Source organism: Narcine bancroftii, chromosome 3 (assembly GCF_036971445.1).
Source record: "Narcine bancroftii isolate sNarBan1 chromosome 3, sNarBan1.hap1, whole genome shotgun sequence".
Lineage (NCBI taxonomy): Eukaryota > Metazoa > Chordata > Chondrichthyes > Torpediniformes > Narcinidae > Narcine > Narcine bancroftii.
This window is the reverse complement of record NC_091471.1, coordinates 345,360,411-345,379,457: the sequence shown is the minus strand read 5'-3', so window position 1 is coordinate 345,379,457 and position 19,047 is coordinate 345,360,411. Positions and strand designations below refer to the sequence as shown.

The 19,047-nt window shown below is 41.6% G+C and overlaps 2 long non-coding RNA genes across 33 annotated transcripts in view; both read left to right on the top strand.

The window, feature by feature from the left end:
* LOC138759331 (uncharacterized) overlaps window positions 1-19,047 on the top strand; it is a 186,920-nt gene that overhangs the window by 57,384 nt on the left and 110,489 nt on the right. For 28 of the 32 annotated variants that reach the window (XR_011354764.1, XR_011354774.1, XR_011354766.1 and 25 more), the window contains exons 2-3: window positions 7,358-7,466; window positions 12,335-12,395. This is a non-coding gene — a long non-coding RNA (uncharacterized lncRNA). Of the gene's footprint in view, window positions 1-7,357; window positions 7,467-10,423; window positions 10,511-12,334; window positions 12,396-17,107; window positions 17,136-19,047 lie in introns of those variants that run through there. The other 4 variants (XR_011354781.1, XR_011354772.1, XR_011354778.1 and 1 more) reach the window with 3 other exon arrangements.
* LOC138756601 (uncharacterized) lies at window positions 12,964-13,587 on the top strand. Its single transcript, XR_011353186.1, has 2 exons — window positions 12,964-13,020; window positions 13,429-13,587. It is a non-coding gene; the product is annotated as an uncharacterized lncRNA (long non-coding RNA).

Here is a 19,047-nt window from a genome sequence, read left to right as displayed (position 1 = left end):
GAAATGTAGTTGAGATAGCTGTACTAGTGCTCCCATTGTGGTCTGCATTACATCAGAAACACCTGACATAGAGCCAAGATGCATAATCAAGTTTATCTGCCACAATAGTGGTGATCTCCTAGAAGCCAACCATTTTCAATTCCCCGTCCCTTTCTCTTGACAACAAGTCTGTCCATGGTCTCATGCACTGCCAGACGACCTGCAAATTGCAGGAACCATACCTCGTACATCATCTGTGCACCCTCCAACCGGGTGGCATTAACTATGATTTCTCTGGTTTCTGTTAGCCCCAACCAACCTTTCCCTATGTCTCCTTTCCTCTAGCTCTGTCTTTCTCTCTTCTCTTTACCCTCTGTATCCTTTATCCCAGCTCTGCATTCACGGAGCCAAATGCCAGCCCCCACCTCTTCCAATCAATTCTCACCTTTCCATTCCCCTAGTCCTTTCTCCATATACAATTGTCTGTTGTACTCCTCCTCCTGCCATTTCTTTTATTCAGGCACCTGCTTGGTTTTTACTCATATCTTGAATAAGGGCTCAGGCCTAAATTCTTTACTTCCATGGATACTGCGAGACCTCCACAATTGCTCCAACATTTCTGTGTTTTTTTTTACTATCAGCTCTGTAAAAACCTTCTGTAATTTTAAAGTCCTTTCTGCTTAAGTGCCCCTTGGTGTTCTCTTTTCAAATGGAAAAGATGACGGCCTGTGCATTCTTTCCTATTAGGCATAATCTTGCTTTTGCAAGTAACATTTGTCCTTTTAGCAAGTTTTTTCTCATGCTGCGTTTCCATTACATTAATGAAAATTGGTTACAGCACTCCAAGTATAATGTACTCAAGGTTCAAACTAAGTTAAACTATAACTCGTGGATTAATTCAATTTATTCCATTTGGAATAGTTCAGAAAAAAACGAAGTGCTGAAACAAAATACTGTATTTATGATGAATAATAGGGGAATAAGAGAGATCCAGGTTAAATATGGAAAATTGAGAGGGTTTTGATATCAAAAAAGACATTAAGTAAAGATGTCTATCTAAGCTGATCCTATTTGCCTGCATTTTGCCCGGATCCCTCAAGACATTTGTATCCATGTATTTTGTTTTGAAATGGTCATTGCAACTGCTCCGACCACTTCCTCTGACAACTTGCATCATTTATCCACCACCATCTGTATGGAAAATCCTTGCCCCTCAGTTCTTTTCCTTTTTTTTCTAAATATTTTTATTAAAGTTTACATAAGTAATCAGATATATATATATATATATATATATATATATAGAAAATTTTAAAATGCACAACAGAAATGTCAAATATTAAGAAATCAAGTTATCTAATTTATAGAGTACATCTTCTTTTCTTTGGCTTGGCTTCGCGGACGAAGATTTATGGAGGGGGTAAAAGTCCACGTCAGCTGCAGGCTCGTTTGTGGCTGATAAGTCCGATGCGGGACAGGCAGACACGGTTGCAGCGGCTGCAGGGGAAAAATGGTTGGTTGGGGTTGGGTGTTGGGTTTTTCCTCCTTTGCCTTTTGTCAGTGATGTGGGCTCTGCGGTCTTCTTCAAAGGAGGTTGCTGCCCAACAAACTGTGAGGCGCCAAGATGCACGGTTTGAGGCGAGATCAGCCCACTGGCGGTGGTCAATGGGGCAGGCATCAAGAGATTTCTTTAGGCAGTCCTTGTACCTTTTCTTTGGTGCACCTCTGTCACGGTGGCCAGTGGAGAGCTCGCCATATAACACGATCTTGGGAAGGCGATGGTCCTCCATTCTGGAGACGTGACCCACCCAGCGCAGCTGGATCTTCAGCAGCGTGGACTGCTGAATGCACAACAGAAATGTCAAATATTAAGAAATCAAGTTATCTAATTTATAGAGTACATCTATAAAGTAACAAAATAGCTAACAGTTTTATCCTAAATATTTTAATTTCCTCCCCAACCTCTTGATCCCGTTTCCAAGTTGAAGTTCTATAATTAAAGTTTACCTTATGCCTGGAGTAATATAATAAAGTGTTGGAAGACCGGTTTTATAATAAAACTAGCGGTTCTGAAAGTAGCTCAGGAAAGGTCCCCATAGGTTTTCAACCCCTCTGTCAAAGTTACTAACAGAATAACAAATCGTTTCTAAATTTAAAGTAGATGTAAAAATTTTAAATCTCTCCCCTCTCACCATAAACCTATGCCTTCTAATTCCAGATGCCTCAACCTTAGGGGGGACCAGATGCCTCAACCATTTTCAATTCCCCGTCCCTTTCTCTTGACAACAAGTCTGTCCATGGTCTCATGCACTGCCAGACAACCTGCAAATTGCAGGAACCATACCTCGTACATCATCTGTGCACCCTCCAACCGGGTGGCATTAACTATGATTTCTCTGGTTTCTGTTAGCCCCAACCAACCTTTCCCTATGTCTCCTTTCCTCTAGCTCTGTCTTTCTCTCTTCTCTTTACCCTCTGTATCCTTTATCCCAGCTCTGCATTCACGGAGCCACTGGATGACACTGGAGAACAATTTTTTTTTTCAAAAACGGTTTTCTTCCTGAAAAAAAATGTGAGGATTATGTTGGACAATTTTAAGATGAACACAAAGATAATTTCAGATTTTCTTTATCAGGATATTGGAGAAACATTAAATTAACCTTAATTGAATTTTGCATGTTTAATCGCATAATGACTTCTGAGTACTTCTGAGCCAAGCTTTCAAGTTGACTGCATATGTTGCACAACAAATATGAGGAGCCCGGGTTTATCTTGGTCACCAATTTTACAACCGAAGTGGAGCTCATAGGTTTTGTAATAAGTGTAGTCATTCTGCATCTTCGATCTTTAAGCTTGTACCCACACCACAGATGTTCCAGAATGTATTGCAGCTGATGTGATATTGATGATACATTTCTGCTGTACTGAATCTTCCTGAAGACAATAAATGCTATTGTTAAAACATAGAAGATAGGAGCAGGAGTAGGTCATTTGACCCTTCGAGCCTGCTCTGCCATTCAACGAGATCATGGCTGATCTTAAAGTTCAGTACCCCGTCCCCACCTTCTCTCCGTAACCTTTAATACCCTTATACTGAAGAAATAGATCTAATTCCCTCTTAAATATATTTAATGAACCTGCCTCTACTGCCCTCTGTGGCAATGAATTCCACAGATTCACCACCCTCTGGGTAAAGAAATTCCTCTTCATCTCGGTCCTAAATGGTTTGCCTATTATCCTCAAACCATGGCCCCGGGTTCTGGATTTTCCCATCATTGGAAACATCCCATCTGCATCCATTCTGTCCGGTCCTGCCAGACCGTCTCTATGAGATCCCCTCTCAATTTTCTAAACTCCAGCGAGTACAATCCCAATTTGCGCAATCTTTCCTCCTAAGTCATTCCTGCCATTCCAGGTATCAGCCTGGTGAATCGCCTCTGCACTCTCTCCATTGCAAGAACATCCTTCCTTAGATAAGGTGACCAAAACTGCACACAATACTCCAGGTGGGGTCTCACCAAGGCCCTGTACAGCTGCAGTAAGGTATCCTTGTTCCTATAATCAAACCCTCTTGATATGAAGGCCAACATACCATTTGCCTTTTTAACCGCCTGCTGTACCTGCATGCTCGCCTTCAGAGACTGATGTACAAGTACCCCTAGGTCTCTCTGCACTTCCCCATCTCTTAATCTATTGCCATTCAAATAGTAATCTGCCCTCCGGTTTGTATTACCAAAGTGGATAACCTCACATTTATCCACATTGTAGTGCATTTGCCATGTATCTGCCCAGTCTCTCAATTCATCCAAATCACACTGGAGCTTCCTGACCCAACCTTCCGTGCACACAACCCCTCCTAGCTTAGTACAACCCCTCCTAGCTTAGTACACTCACTATGCTATTACTTGAATAATATGTGCATCAATGCATTCATTCTATAATCAATGTAATGCAGAGCATCTGCACATGTGAGCTGCTTTTGTAGCGTGTCTGTATCTATCCAAACTAAGCATGCTCAGGCCCAAGATAACATTTGTATAGGACCTGCATTGAGTGCCTGGCTAAGCATGCTTGGACTGACCAAAATTATATAATATACGAGAATTTATAGATTTAATGTAAACTTTGGTTAACAGATGTAATGTTACTGACGATGTTGCAGAGAATTTGTCTGCTAATGGTCAACTTGACTGATTAAAAAAAAAGCAACTAATTTGACAGATATCAAGCAAGCCTGCATGAAAGATTGCATCAGAGCTGACCAACTTTGAGGAACTTCTTCACAATTTTAGCTTCTTAAATATGTCAGATGCACATTAAAAACAATTGTCTCAGACTGGCATAATGGTTACCACAATACCTTTACAGCACCAGCGAAGTCCATGCTGTCTGTAAGAAGTTTGAACGTTCTTCCCGTGTCTGTGTGGGTTTTCCCTGGGGGCTCTGGTTTCCTTCCACCATTTGAAACATACCGGGGGTGTAGGGTAATTGGGTGTAAATGGTATCTGTTGTAACCAATAGTTTCAGAACTTGACAAAAATGTCTCCAGTTGTGAATTTCTAGCCAAGAATGAAAACAATTGTCGAGCTGGTAAATGTGGAAGTCTTTACATTACCATTAATGTAATAAGTCGTTTTCGAAAAATAAGTCGTTCACGAAAACCAACAAGGTCGGGTCAGATACAGCAATGAGCTCTCTGAACCCTTCTCCATTAACAATGGCGTGAAGCAAGGCTGTGTTCTCGCACCAACCCTCTTTTCAATCTTCTTCAGCATGATGCTGAACCAAGCCATGAAAGACCCCAACAATGAAGACGCTGTTTACATCCGGTACCGCACGGATGGCAGTCTCTTCAATCTGAGGCGCCTGCAAGCTCACACCAAGACACAAGAGAAACTTGTCCCTGAACTACTCTTTGCAGACGATGCCGCTTTAGTTGCCCATTCAGAGCCAGCTCTTCAGCGCTTGACGTCCTGCTTTGCGGAAACTGCCAAAATGTTTAGCCTGGAAGTCAGCCAGAAGAAAACTGAGGTCCTCCATCAGCCAGCTCCCCACCATGACTACCAGCCCCCCCACATCTCCATCGGGCACACAAAACTCAAAACGGTCAACCAGTTTACCTATCTCGGCTGCACCATTTCATCAGATGCAAGGATCGACAATGAGATAGACAATAGACTCGCCAAGGCAAATAGCGCCTTTGGAAGACTACACAAATGAGTCTGGAAAAACAACCAACTGAAAAACCTCACAAAGATAAGCGTATACAGAGCCGTTGTCATACCCACACTCCTGTTCGGCACCGAATCATGGGTCCTCTACCGGCATCACCTACGGCTACTAGAACGCTTCCACCTGCGTTGTCTCCGCTCCATCCTCAACATCCATTGGAGCGCTTTCATCCCTAACGTCGAAGTACTCGAGATGGCAGAGGTCGACAGCATCGAGTCCACGCTGCTGAAGATCCAGCTGCGCTGGATGGGTCACGTCTCCAGAATGGAGGACCATCGCCTTCCCAAGATCGTGTTATATGGCGAGCTCTCCACTGGCCACCGTGACAGAGGTGCACCAAAGAAAAGGTACAAGGACTGCCTAAAGAAATCTCTTGGTGCCTGCCACATTGACCACCGCCAGTGGGCTGATATCGCCTCAAACCGTGCATCTTGGCACCTCACAGTTTGGCGGGCAGCAACCTCCTTTGAAGAAGACCGCAGAGCCCACCTCACTGACAAAAGGCAAAGGAGGAAAAACCCAACACCCAACCCCAACCAACCAATTTTCCCCTGCAGCCGCTGCAACCGTGTCTGCCTGTCCCGCATCGGAGTTGTCAGCCACAAACGAGCCTGCAGCTGACGTGGACTTTTACCCCCTCCATAAATCTTCGTCCGCGAAGCCAAGCCAAAGAAGAATGTAATAAGTAGATATTCAATATCCAAAGAGAACTTTAAATCAAGTTGGCTGTTGTACTTTTAGAATGACCAAGCAATAAATAATCAGCAGGTCGGTTGATATTAATAAAGAGAAAAACAGATGACCAGCCATCAAAATGGTTAATTCTTTTTCTGTCTTCAGATGCCGTCTGACAAGTTGAGTATTTTCAACAACTTTTGTTTGATTTCAGATTTCCATCACCTATTGTTTTTAAATAATAGGGCAGTTGTTTAGGTTCTTTGGAGTCACTATCTCGGAGGATCTTTCCTGGACCCAACATACCAATGGCATTGTGAAGAAAGCACATCAGCGCCTCTACTTCCTCAGGAGTTTGCGGAGGTTTGGTATGACTCCAGAAACCCTGGCAAATTTCAACAGAGGTGTGGTGGGAAGTCTGCTGACCAGTTGCATCACGGTCTGGTATGGGAACACCAATACATCTGAGCATAAAGCCCTCCAAAGCCAGTGGACACAGCCCAGGTCAATACAGGCAAAAACCTCTCCACTATTGAGTACATCTACAGGAAATGCTGCCGTCAGAGGGCAGCAGCAATCATCAAAAACCCACACCACCAGCACATGCTCTGTTCTTGCTGCTGCCATCAGGAAAGAGGTATCAGTGCCACAAGACTCACACCACCAGGTTCAGGAACAGCTGCTACTCCTCCACCATCAGACTCCTCAATGTCAAACTCATTCAGAGACTCAGTTGATGGCCTTTATTTATTTTATTTTCTCTGTATTGCACAGTCAGTTTGTTTAGATTCATTATCTGTAAACTCTTTTATTTCTTTACATATTTATGCTGTTTATTTTTGCAGTACCAATTAGTGGTGGTTCTGCCGCACCCACAGGAAAAATAAATCTCAGGGTTGTATGTGATGTCATGTATGCACTCTGACAATAAATCCAAAATCTGCAGTTATTAAGGTTGTTGTGGTTGCAAGGTGTACTTTGATAGAAATAAACGTGAATAAATTTGCATTAATGATTGATCTTTCATTTTACATTGAATAAAAATAATTTAATAAGCTGTAACGGTTGGAAATATTTTAAAATCTAATTTCCTTCCTACCATTTCCAATTGTTTTCCATGAAACTTAAGTAGCTTTATTTGCAATGTTATGATAATTGTCTCACAATTTACAGGTACAGTACAACACTGATTATCCCAAATCGGATTCTCCAAAATCCTCATTTATCTGTTTTTAAAAAAATTTCAGATAAATGAGGACATCCAAAACAAAACAGAAATCCTCATTTATCCAAAATATTTTTCAGAGTTGAACTGACCTCACAGATTGGAAAAAAAATTCACTCGAAGTTAGAACGACGATTGTCCTTGTTTCAGTTAACTCACTCCCCTCTCTCTTTGCATTTGTTATTTACCTACCCCTATTAATTTTTTTTTCCAACTCTCTCTCTCAAACTGCGTGACACTGTCTCCCAGCCGTGCAGTCGAAAGAATACTTTGTCCTGACATCATAAAGGAGAGAAGCCTCCCAGCAGGAACTGGGACGTCGGGGCTCTGGGCAGGAGCGGGGACATCGAGCTCCCAGGTAGGAGCATGGACCTCGGGTTCCTGGGCAGAAGCGGGGCCTCAGTGGGGATTGGCAGCGTTTTTTTTTGGTGGGAAGTAAACATCATTTTAAAGTTTAAAAAGCTCTCCCTTGTTGACTGCTGAGGTTTAAACGCTGTTACAAGTGATTTGCTGTTGCTACTGGGCTCCCTTTATTAAAAAAAGGATCAGTTCTCAGAAAAAAAGTTTATCCGACATAGGTCCAGTCCCGACTGTTTTGAATAATAAGAGTTGTACTGAAGTAAAGATAAGATTAGATGGAGGTTGAAAGGAATGTGTACATGCTGAAGTAATGCAATTTCTGACCTTTATTTGTTGATGTTCTCTCTTCCTTAAAAGAGCTACTATTTCAAATTATGATAAAGCAATAATATATTTCATTGATACTTTAGTAAATTTGTATCAATTGTGTGCTTCCTGACTGCTGTATGCATTCATTTCAATTGTGTCAGACATTGCAGAGAGAACGAAGTTATGGTGTAAGTGTAGACATCAGAGACATACCGTGCTGTAGGTCTAAATTGAAAAATTTTAATTACAAACTTTAAATTTAAAATTTATAAGAATTTCTTTATCATTTATCTCTTGTATCAGTGTTTTTAAATGAAAGAATCAACTAGACTTTTGTCCCCATTCAGGCTACCCAGCAGTTGGAAAAATTTATTTCCACCTATGTTTCAATATCCCTTTCAAATAAAGCCAAGCTGCAGGAAATTTTCTTCTTGCTACTTTTGTTAGAAGCTGGTTTAGCTCATTTATTCCAACTTAATAGTGAAAATTTTTAGTCGTCCCTTCATAAAATTCTGCTGTCACTGCCACAGTTGCCACCTTCACACTGCACAGCTGACCCTCTTCTCCACTGGCATCAGGTTTAAAGCCCTACGTGCAAAATGACCAAAGCTATGAGTCCTTTCAAGATTTAACTGCATATCGAGAACAAATGGTCGGTCACAGATAGGATCTCCAATTAGATGAAAGCGGGCATTTTTTTTAAAACATCTCTCCAGATAACTAACTGGAAACTCCAGTGTTCACATAAAACATCATCACTCACATAAAACAGTTCTGATCGTGAATTTCCGTTCTCATCAGAATTGAATCTTTTACTCTGGACAGTAATAACGCCATGTTATTAACAGCTTAGTGACATGGTTAGTGAAGTGCTTAGTGCAACCCTATTACAGCACCCCCAGCCATGGGGTTCGAATCCCATGCTGTCTGTAAAGAGTTTGTACGTTCTACCCGTGCCTGTGTGGGTTTCCTCCGGGTACTCTGGTTTCCTCCCACCGTTCAGTTGGGTGTATTTGGACAGGCAAAAGGGCCTGTTACCATGCTGTAAATCTAAATGTAAATATAAAATAAAATTAAAATGAAGAAATCAAGAAGGAGAGATTTTAGAGTCTGTAATCTCCCAAAGTTCTTTCGTGTCAATGAAGGAAATTTAAACAAATTGTAAAATAGGAAAACAATTTGCACTCTGAAGCTCCAACACACCACAATGGAATAGAATCTAACAATTTTGTGGGAATTATATGAAGTAGGTTAGTATCTTCAGATTCCTCGGAGCCCACATATAGGTGGACCTCTCCTGGAGCCAGCATATCAAGGCAACTGTGAAGCAGGCACATCAAGGCCTCTATTTTCTTAGAAGACTGAGGAGATTTGGCATGTCATCAAATATTCTACAGGGGCACTGTGAAGAGTGAGTGCACTGGTGGTCTCACAGCTGGTTTGGAAAATCAAGTGCCCAGGAACACAGAAGGCTATAGAAAATGGCAAACCTAGCCAAGTCCATCATATGCACCAACATCTCATCCATTGAAGACATCTATATGAGGCACTGCCTTGAGAAGACAGCCAACATCATAAAGGATCCCTATCACCTGAGTCACAATCTCTTCTTACTACTACCTTCAGACAGTAGGTTCAGCATCCTGAAGTCCAGCACCTCTAGGCTCAAGGATAGTTTTTGTATTCCAAGATCTATCAAGCTCTTGAACCTCCCTGCAGTACTCTAACCCCAACCATAAACTACTCTGGGATCATCAAAGATCAGTCTACACTGAAACACCACTTTTTATTGCACTTGTGTAATAACAATAAACTCTATAATATATCCACTTGGACACTGCAGGGAGCATCTCTGCTTTTCTTTAATAGTGTCACGGGGTCTTTCACAACCATCTGAGTAAACAGATGTAGCCACAGCTTGAAAGCGAAGAGTTCCTTCAGTATTGCATAGAAATATTGGCAGAGACTGTGTCCTGAACGACCAAAGGAACTGCTCACACTAATCATCCAAGACCTTCATTTGTACAAAACAACACAATAAAATACTTCTCCTGATGGATCTGAAACAGAGGCAAGAGGACTCTCACTAAACGTGGCCAAGATATGCTCATGTTGACAAAATTTAGATCTCAAAGGCTTAATTTTCTAAATCCTTCCAATAGATAGAAATCCTTACATCTCAGTAACGCTGATAATTGCAGAAAGCTTGTCCATAATTTTCAAGACCATTGACTTTACCTCACGGAAGCCATCAGCTGAAGGGATGGAGGCTTTTCTTGTGAAATATGAATTGAATTCTTTTCTCCTTGTTTCTCCCTACCCCCATCTTCCTTCCTCTATCATTATTGTGGTGCACTGTTAGCCAAAATCAGACACACATAAAGATAAAGACTGTACAACGGGCTTTAATCCACAAAGACTTCCACAGGGCCAGGCTGGCTGTGGCTGCGGCCTCGGGAGGCCGGTGCAGGCTTATATCCCGGAGGGCGATTGACACCCGACCGGGTGGGGCTTAATCCCTTCAGGCCGACTGATTGATTGACAGCTGGCCTGGTGTTGTCCAATCCCCTTACACTCCTGCAGGTTGTAATGTAAGAATGTATACATATGAATCAGAAGACATAATCTAAATTCCACCATGGGGCCCAGAGATGCAGTTGTCTTTTGTTGGTCGCAGACTGTCAGGAGACCTTGAAGATAAGTAAACCATTTATTCAGGGTGATGGGCTATGAGTAAGTAATTTTTGGGTAATATAAGCCATGCTCCCACTGCTGAAGTTTGAGACTCTGAGGGGTAGAAACGTCTCTCAGCAAGAAGAAGAACTTTGAGAGTCCAACCAACGTCCCGGTCGGACCCTTGTAATATGGTTTTATTTTCAGTAAATTTTGTCATATTAATAGGATGGATGTGAGTAAGTCTATTGAAAAAATTGAAATAACCCCAGAGAGGTTCTCTTTTCAGGTTAACTGACATGTTGCACAACAAATGTGGGGAGCCCAGGGCCTGTCTTGGTCACCAATTTTACAACCGAAGTTGAGCTTATAGACTTCCTTAATAAGTGTAGTCATTGAGCCTTCAGTGTATACTCACCACAAATGCAACAGAATATATTGATGAGACATTTCTGCTGCATTGAATCTTCCTGAAGACAATAAATGCTTTTGTTAAGTACACTCACTATGCTATGGCTGAAGACCATATCATCAACAATCCATATCAATGTATATGTGAGCTGCTTTTATATCTTGTCTACATCTATCCCCTCAAAGCGTGCCCAGGCCTCAGACAATAATTGCATAGCACCTACACTGAATGCATGCCCAGGCATGCTTGAACTGACCAAATCAGCTTGCATTGTGGGAAATACATTAGTGACTTAAAATATGACAGGAAATCACAAAAATAGGTCAAATCTTTTAAAAACGGCATTTGCTAGGAAGATTTTAAGATGATTTTCATGATCAGAAACCCAAAATCCATGTGTTCAAGAAACAAAATCTTCACTCTCCAGTGGTATCTATTACCTTCGAAGAATGCTGTCTGACCTGCTGAGTTCCTCCATCGTTTTATTTGTTGCACCAGTTTTTCAGGATCTTGCTACCAGGCATCAGAGGTCTAGTCTTGTGGTTGAAGTAGACCAGGGGAATTGGTTGTGCAAAGAGATTACTCAAAGCCTGCAGATTTTGGTGAATTGGTATTTCTGACAAAGCTAGGCCAGGAATATTGAGAAAGTATTACGAGATGGTATGGAGGCCTAAAGAAATTATTTGAACCTATTTTTTGTGCTAAGGGCAGATATATGACAAGGGTGAGGCATTATAAATTGTAGGAACAGTTGGAAAAGGATGAAGATTACATCTTTTTCAGTTTCCTCTGATCTGAACAAAATGATATTCATCAATATGACCAACTGTTCTCAGAAAAGGAATAAACAGATGAATCTAATGTAGCAAATTTGCAGCCTAAAGATAAGGTTTTGTGGAACCTTGGTTATCGTTACAAATATGTTTCTTCCAATAACCATATATCTTTCCAAAACACAGCATGACAATTCTTGCTGTTGCTTCCAACTTCCAGAATATCTGCATTACCATTCAATCACCAGCCAGCAAAATGTAGCAAAAGTAGTCACAAGTATAGAACGGTCAAAAATGCTACCACCGTTACCAGCCTGGGGCAGATTAGCTGTTTACACCGAATAAAGCTAGTTCTGAAAGGTACAGCAAGTGTTCAAATGTAACAAGTTCAAATGTAGTTTGATTCCTCAAATAATAATTGAGCTCGCCTTCCAGCCCACAAGGCCATCACCATGTTCCTCCAGTGAGTACACCACCCAGACCACTCCTGCATGAGATGAAAGTCAGCCACCACCTGTCCAATCCATAAATTTGCAAAATCCCCCCTCCTGAGAAAAAAAATGAAATATTTGAGTGAATTAAGTTGCGAGCAGACAAAGTTAAGAATATCTACCTTAGAGAAACTTTGAATTGAAAATATATGTCAGATGTCAAATAAATGCCCTGAAGTACTAAAATTGCTGTGATTTACTTATACAGGTCCATCCCTGGATTACAAACGAGATCTGTTCCGAGGTCTGTCTTTAGGTCAGATTTGTAGGTAAGTTGGAACTTGCTGCACGTGCAGCTTTTAAATCATTAATAAGGCTTTGAGCTTGTTCTTGCACTAAAGTACAGTCCAACGGGCACATTATGCTGATTTTGGTGGTCACCAGCAACATGATCTGACTTAAAATGGTGGACGGCGTTCTCCTTCTTTGAGCTGACAAACCGCTGAATCCACCCATAGTGCATTCGTAAGTTGTCTGTAAGTCGGACGTGCATAACCCGAGGATTGCTTGTATAGTTTCCTACCAAATCATGGCAGATATCTTGAAATTCAGAATATTAGTAATTTGTGAATGAGGTGTGGTAAGTCCATAATATTTAGGAGGAGTAAGGACATTGAATTTTCTGTTCTGAAAATTCTTCACCAACATGCTGAAGCTATGATCACCATTGATTATTCTGATTAATTCAGCTTTTCCTTTATCATTTGGTCATGCATCCATTGTGGCATCCATTGTGGCATCCATTGTGGCATCCATTGTGGCATCCATTGTGGCATCCATTGTGGCATCCATTGTGGCATCCATTGTGGCATCCATTGTGACCTAACACAGCAAAGCTGTCACGGTTGCTTCACAGGCACATTATCAAAGTAACACTGCAACAAGCTGATAAAGGTACAGGTTTGATAAAAGAAACAGGTTGTTAGGAGCTACTAATGATACTTTGTTTAGAGGGTTGGAGAAGATGAGGACTAAAGTTTCAGACATTAGGTCTTTTGGCAGCTGAAGGCTGCCAAGAGCCTCCAACAATTAACTTTGAGGAAGTTTCAGAAGCTTGATTAAGGGGAGTGAAGAGGTGGGGATGGGAAAGAGAAAGAAGGAATGGAGGAACCGTGAAGAGATTAAAATTTAAAAATGGAGGCTTTGTTTAGCTGGGATCCGGCAGGGTAAGGATGAATGGTAAGAATATTCAGGACTATGAAGATTTGACTGCTAGTTGAACACAGATTTGTTCATCGATTTCAAGGTGAATTTCGGGAACAATCCTGCTCCCTCTAAAATTTGACATCACTGTTTCCACAGTTGCATTTTGGTTCATGGCTCCTAAAGTAACATTGCCAAGAAAGAAACTGTTGCATGGTCCATATTTAATACTGTGCTATGCATTTTCAAGCAAATACAAGGAAACAACCACACATTCCAGGAAAGCTTAAAATAAACACAAAATTGTTTAATTCACAATTTCCGGTGTGTATTAGATGTTTTATTTTAAGTTGTCAGATTTCCTGGGAAATATGCAGATAAAAATATTTGACCCATTACGTGCAAAACAAAGCCCAAAGTGCTTCTGCTTCCATTAACATAAGTTTTCCTCTTTAAATATGCTATTGGTTTTTGGACCAAGCAAATATTCAGACTTCCTCACAATTTCACCCAGGCAGCAAGTAACATCCCAAAATTCAATGCATGTGACCCCTCTTTCATTGGAATAAGGTCTGAATCAGAAAATAACTTAGCAGTAAAGCCTTATTACTTAACTTCGCAGGATTAACCGATTATTATGACTTCCTCACCGATGCACTTTGGAGATATCAGTTGATAGTCAAGGGAGGAGCAGGGACGATACATACATGATTGACAGATCAAGGAGAGCTCAGAGTAGCAGGCAGGATGAGCATTGATGAAAACCTACTTAATACCTTGGGATGGAGTCATTTACCATACAGAGCATGTCTACTACTCTTGGTATTGTTGAATTTATGGTTTTCCAAACATTTCACTACTGGGATTTTCCTCATGTTATAGGTGCATTTGTTATAGACTAATTGATAGGGAATGGTTGCTGTGAATAGTCCTCACATTGCTACAATGTCATACAAATAAACATTATTATATTAACTATTTGAAAATTGAAATTGAGACCAAGCCCTGAAAGGAAACATTACGGCCCATGAACAAAAACATAGTTAGAGGTAGGTTTAAATGACAATCCTGAAGTAGAGAAATAGAGCTGGAGAGAGTGATGGAGAGAATTTCATAGCTTCAGCCTTTAGCATTTGAAGTCCTAGTTGCCCATGGTGAATATCCAGGATATTCACGGAGTCAGTGTCAAAGGAGTTAATGGGATTGGAGGGTTAGAGGGCCCAGAGGAGTTCAGAGCTAAGAGAGCTGAGACCATGGAGGGATTGGAAGACAAAAATGGAACATTTAAAATTGAAGTATGGCTTAACCAAAAGCTACAGTATTATCAGATTTCAGATTTATTGCCAGAGTGCATACATTACATTACATAAAACCCTGAGTTTCTTTTTCCTGTGGGCTAGACAGAATTACACTCATTGTTAATGCAAATAAAACTGTACACATTGTAAACAAATAAAGAAATGTAAACAAACTGATGTGCAATACAGAGAGAGAAAAAGAATAAAGTTCTTGAGTAAGAGTCCTTAAATGACTCCCTGATTGAGTTTATTGTTAAGGAGTTTGATGGTGGACGGTAGCAGCTACTTGTGAACCTAGTGGTGTGAGTCTTATGGCACCTCTACCTCTTTTCTGATGGTAGACGTGAGAATAGAGCGTGTACTGGGTGGTGTTGATCCTTGATGATTGCTGCTGCTCGAATGGCAGCGTTTCCTGTAGATGTTCTTGATGGTGGGGAGGATTTTGCCTGTAATGTCCTGGGTTGTGTCCACTACTTTTTGCAAGGCTTTACGCTCAGGGATATTAGTGTCCCCATACCAGACCGTGATGCAGCCAGTCAGCAGATTTTCCACCACACACCTTGCCAGGGTTTCCGATGTCATACCGAACCTCCGCAAACTCCTGAAGTGTTTCAGTAAGTGTAAGTGCGCTGGGTGCATTGGTCTACGTTAAGATACAGGCAGCTCAATGTCATTTCTCTGTGATCTTAAGGGTGCAGAGTTTAATGGTTCAAGAATTACAAGATGGACACTGTTTTGAGCAATGATTCTCAATTTCCTTCTCAATGTTCTACTGTTAGTTTATTCAAGGAAATCTTGGATACACTAGCTCCCTAATAATTTTATAAAGAGCTTTGAATTCAGACTTAGCAGCTGGCACAGATATAGGTCCAAGGCAAACTGCTCACAACATTCCAGAGTTGATATATTGGCACATCGTCTGACTCATGGGCTATTGCCAAAAAGGAACTTCCTGCCGGAATCGCTGTTCACTGGTCATGCTCAGTGTCTGGCAGCAAACACCGGGAAACCTCCGCTATTGGAATAATTCACTTATGCTTCCCCTCTTGGATAGGTAATTCTTCCCTTGCATTGTGCCAGAGATCCACCTGTCCTTAACAAAGCACTGCACTGTGCCAGCTGGAATAAATCAAGCACATCTTACAGTAAAAGCAATGTGCATGCTTTCTCCATTCCTGCTCAATACATTGCCCCCCCCCCCCTTAATTACTTCTCCACCAAGGCAAATTCCTGGGGTTCCCTTGCAGCTACTTTGCACGTTTTTCTAAGACCAGCTGTGCTGTAGTGGAAGCAAATCATTCTCAGGGAGACTTTAAATAAACACAAACTCCAGTTGTACAAAATTCACAATATCTAATAATGTAAAGTAAGAATCCAAACTTTCCCATCTGTAGCCAATAATGTTGACAAGTCAATATTTTCATTTTAATTAGTCCAAGAACATGTTTGTGCACTAAGCAATGGATCATCAGAACACATGGCTGATGTGCCTCAACATAATTCCTCCCAGATTGTATTTGGAGAACCTTCCACATCGAACTGCCTGTAGTAGTCATCATAAATTCATGTCCTCTTTCGGAATATGAACTTCAGAGAACCATTTAATTGATTAGAATGCCAACGGAAGCCATTATTACAAGAATAAATTCCATGGGGCTCATAATTCTTTATGCAAATGATCCTCAGCCACTCTAACCTTGTATCAATTAAATGTAGAAAATGGTTCAAATAAAATCCTGGATGAAAAGTTTCCAACTTCCGAGCCTTGGGTTCAGAGATGACTGTTGGCTGCCGTTTCTCAGTCTTGTGGTCTGAGACTGGTAATTATTAGTCTGTGCTAAGTTTCCCTTTTGATCTCTCCACGGTGAGGGAGTTTGGAATTGGCCACTCTCATGTGGCCCCCAGTTACCAGTCATCATATTTACATCATGATGCTATTTATGGCAACAATTATTTGCCCTCCCATTAGAAAACATCACGTTCATTCCATTTAAATTCTTTATAATTTCAATTGTTTCGTTGTGTCTTTCAAGATTTCCCATTCTTGAGGATGATGTGGAGAAATTCTCAGGTTAAATTTAGTATTTAATTAGTATTCTGTTTACCTCCAAAATACAATCAAGACTAATGAGTTATGATTAACACATGAGCATTGAAATTATCCAAGCGAGCTGGAAGTAGCCTGAGGTCTCTTGTGTTCACTGGCTTAGGAGCTGGTGGGAAACCTACAAGTTACTCGATCATTTTTCATTCATATTCAATAAGTTTCAAGGAAGTTACCTCAGTGATTGGACAAATTACAGTAAAAGAAAAAAAATCATTTATAACATTACCTATAGAAAAAAAGTTCTGACTCCTACGTCAGGCTTTCGTTTACAATTTGTCAGGATAACAGATCCGAGAAAGGTACATACACTGACATTACCAAAAGAGCAGAACCACAAATAAATGGTCTTAAAATATATTCTGATCTTATGGATCAACTGTGAGTACTGTATGAAATACGACTTGCATTAATGCCACATGCTATTCCTTCAAAGATTTGGACTGAAGGTTAAAGTAATAATGGTGAGTGTTGCCAAAACCAAACTATGAATTTTTCATTTGATCTTTCCTAAAACATCTTTTAGTTTGTAAAAACCCATGGCTCACTCAAACCAACTGGTACAAATGTACGTTACAATAATTTTTGATTCAAATCTCAACATTATGTAATGAAAAAAGCCGTGGACTTGTTGGGGTGAATGTTAATGAATGAAATTGGATATATTTGCTGTCCTCTGGGCTCACTTTGCAGTCCTAATTTCCAAATGCTCAGACTGTTGACAGTCTCAAGTTCACAGTGGTGAAACCTTTTTTTTAATTTTGAAGTCTGTAACGCTACTGATTTCACTCAGAGACTAGTGAGGAGTACAAATACGCTTTTAATAGCTTACGATCAATGGCCAGTAGACATAATAGTCCTCAGGTGAATCTGAGGTAAGGCGGGAAAACCAGAGTTTATATTGGGGTAGGTGAGGTTGGAGCCAAGGGAGGAGCCAGCCATTTGAACCATACATAGAAAGTGAATTCCAGTTCACTGCATTTACTCCTTCCTTCAGAAATGAGCCTGTGGGTGAAAAACAGAGACCATTCATTAAAAAAAAATTTTTTGCAAATATTTACAAGTTGAGTCTGTCAGGGGGTCTGGTAATTCTGGTCGAGCTCCGCAGTACTGGAGGACTTTGGGCTTCCTGAACTTCCTGGACCACCTGTGGTACAGGGTCAGTGGGTCTCGAGACCTCCAGCTGAGGTCATGGGGTGAACCTCCCGAGCAGTATCCTGCGGGACCCTGGGTGGGGTATTCCGTAGTTCCTGGATCACTTGAGGCATCAGATCCTCAGTTCCGGCAGGTGCTAGGACTCTGATCGAGGCGGTGTCCTCTCTGCCATCAGGGTATGCCACATGGGCATGCAGCAGGTGCACCCTCTCGATCTGGGGGTCTGTCTTGCCTCTCCTCACTTGCTTTCTCAGCAGTGGCCCTGGTGCCATCAGCCAAGCTGGGAGTGTAGTCCTGGACGTGGATTTCCTCTGGAATGTAAACATAAGATCATGAGGAGTTGTGTTGGTCGCCGTGCAGAGGAGCGACTTTATGCAGTGGAGAGCCGTGGGTAGGACTTCTTGCCATTGTGAGTCTGGAAGGCCTTTGGACCGGAGAGCCAATTTCATCGCCTTCCATACATTCATGTTCTCTTTTTCAACATCCATTTTTCTGGGGATTGTAGCTAGTCATCCTTCTTGAGGCAATGCCCCTTATGAGCAGGACCTGGCATAACTCTTCACTCACAAATGATGATCCCCAGTCGCTATGGATATAGCTGGGGTACCCGAACAGGGCAAAAATAGATTTCAAGGCCCTGATGACCGTGGTGGTGGAAATGTCTGGGCAGGGGATGGTGAATGGAAAATGTGAATACACATTGAGGATGCTGAGAAAGTACACGTTTCCATTGGTGGAAGGGAGGGGACCCTTGAAATCAACACTGAATCATTCGAAGGGGCGGGATGCCTTTATCAGGTGGTCTTTGTCTGGGCAATAGAAGTGCGCCTTGCACTCCACGCAGACCTGGTAGGAGCTGGTCACTGGAATAGGGCAGGTTGCGTGCCAAGACAAAATGAGCCATGCGGGTGATGCTTGGGTAGCAAAGTTCATCGTGCAGTGACCACAACTGGCCAGTGTGTGCAGAGGGACAGCTTCCTCTTGACAGGACATCTGGAGGTTCATTGAGAGTACATGGCCTGTATGCTATATCGTAATTATAGGAGGAGAGTTCGATCCTCCACCTAGTGATCTTATCATTCTTTATTTTGCCCCTTTTTGCATTGTTAAATATAAATGCCAAAAATCGCTGGCCGGTGAGCAGTGTAAATTTTCTGCCGGCCACGAAGTATCTTCAGGGCCTGATGGCCTCTACAATGGCTTGAGCCTCATTCTCCACAG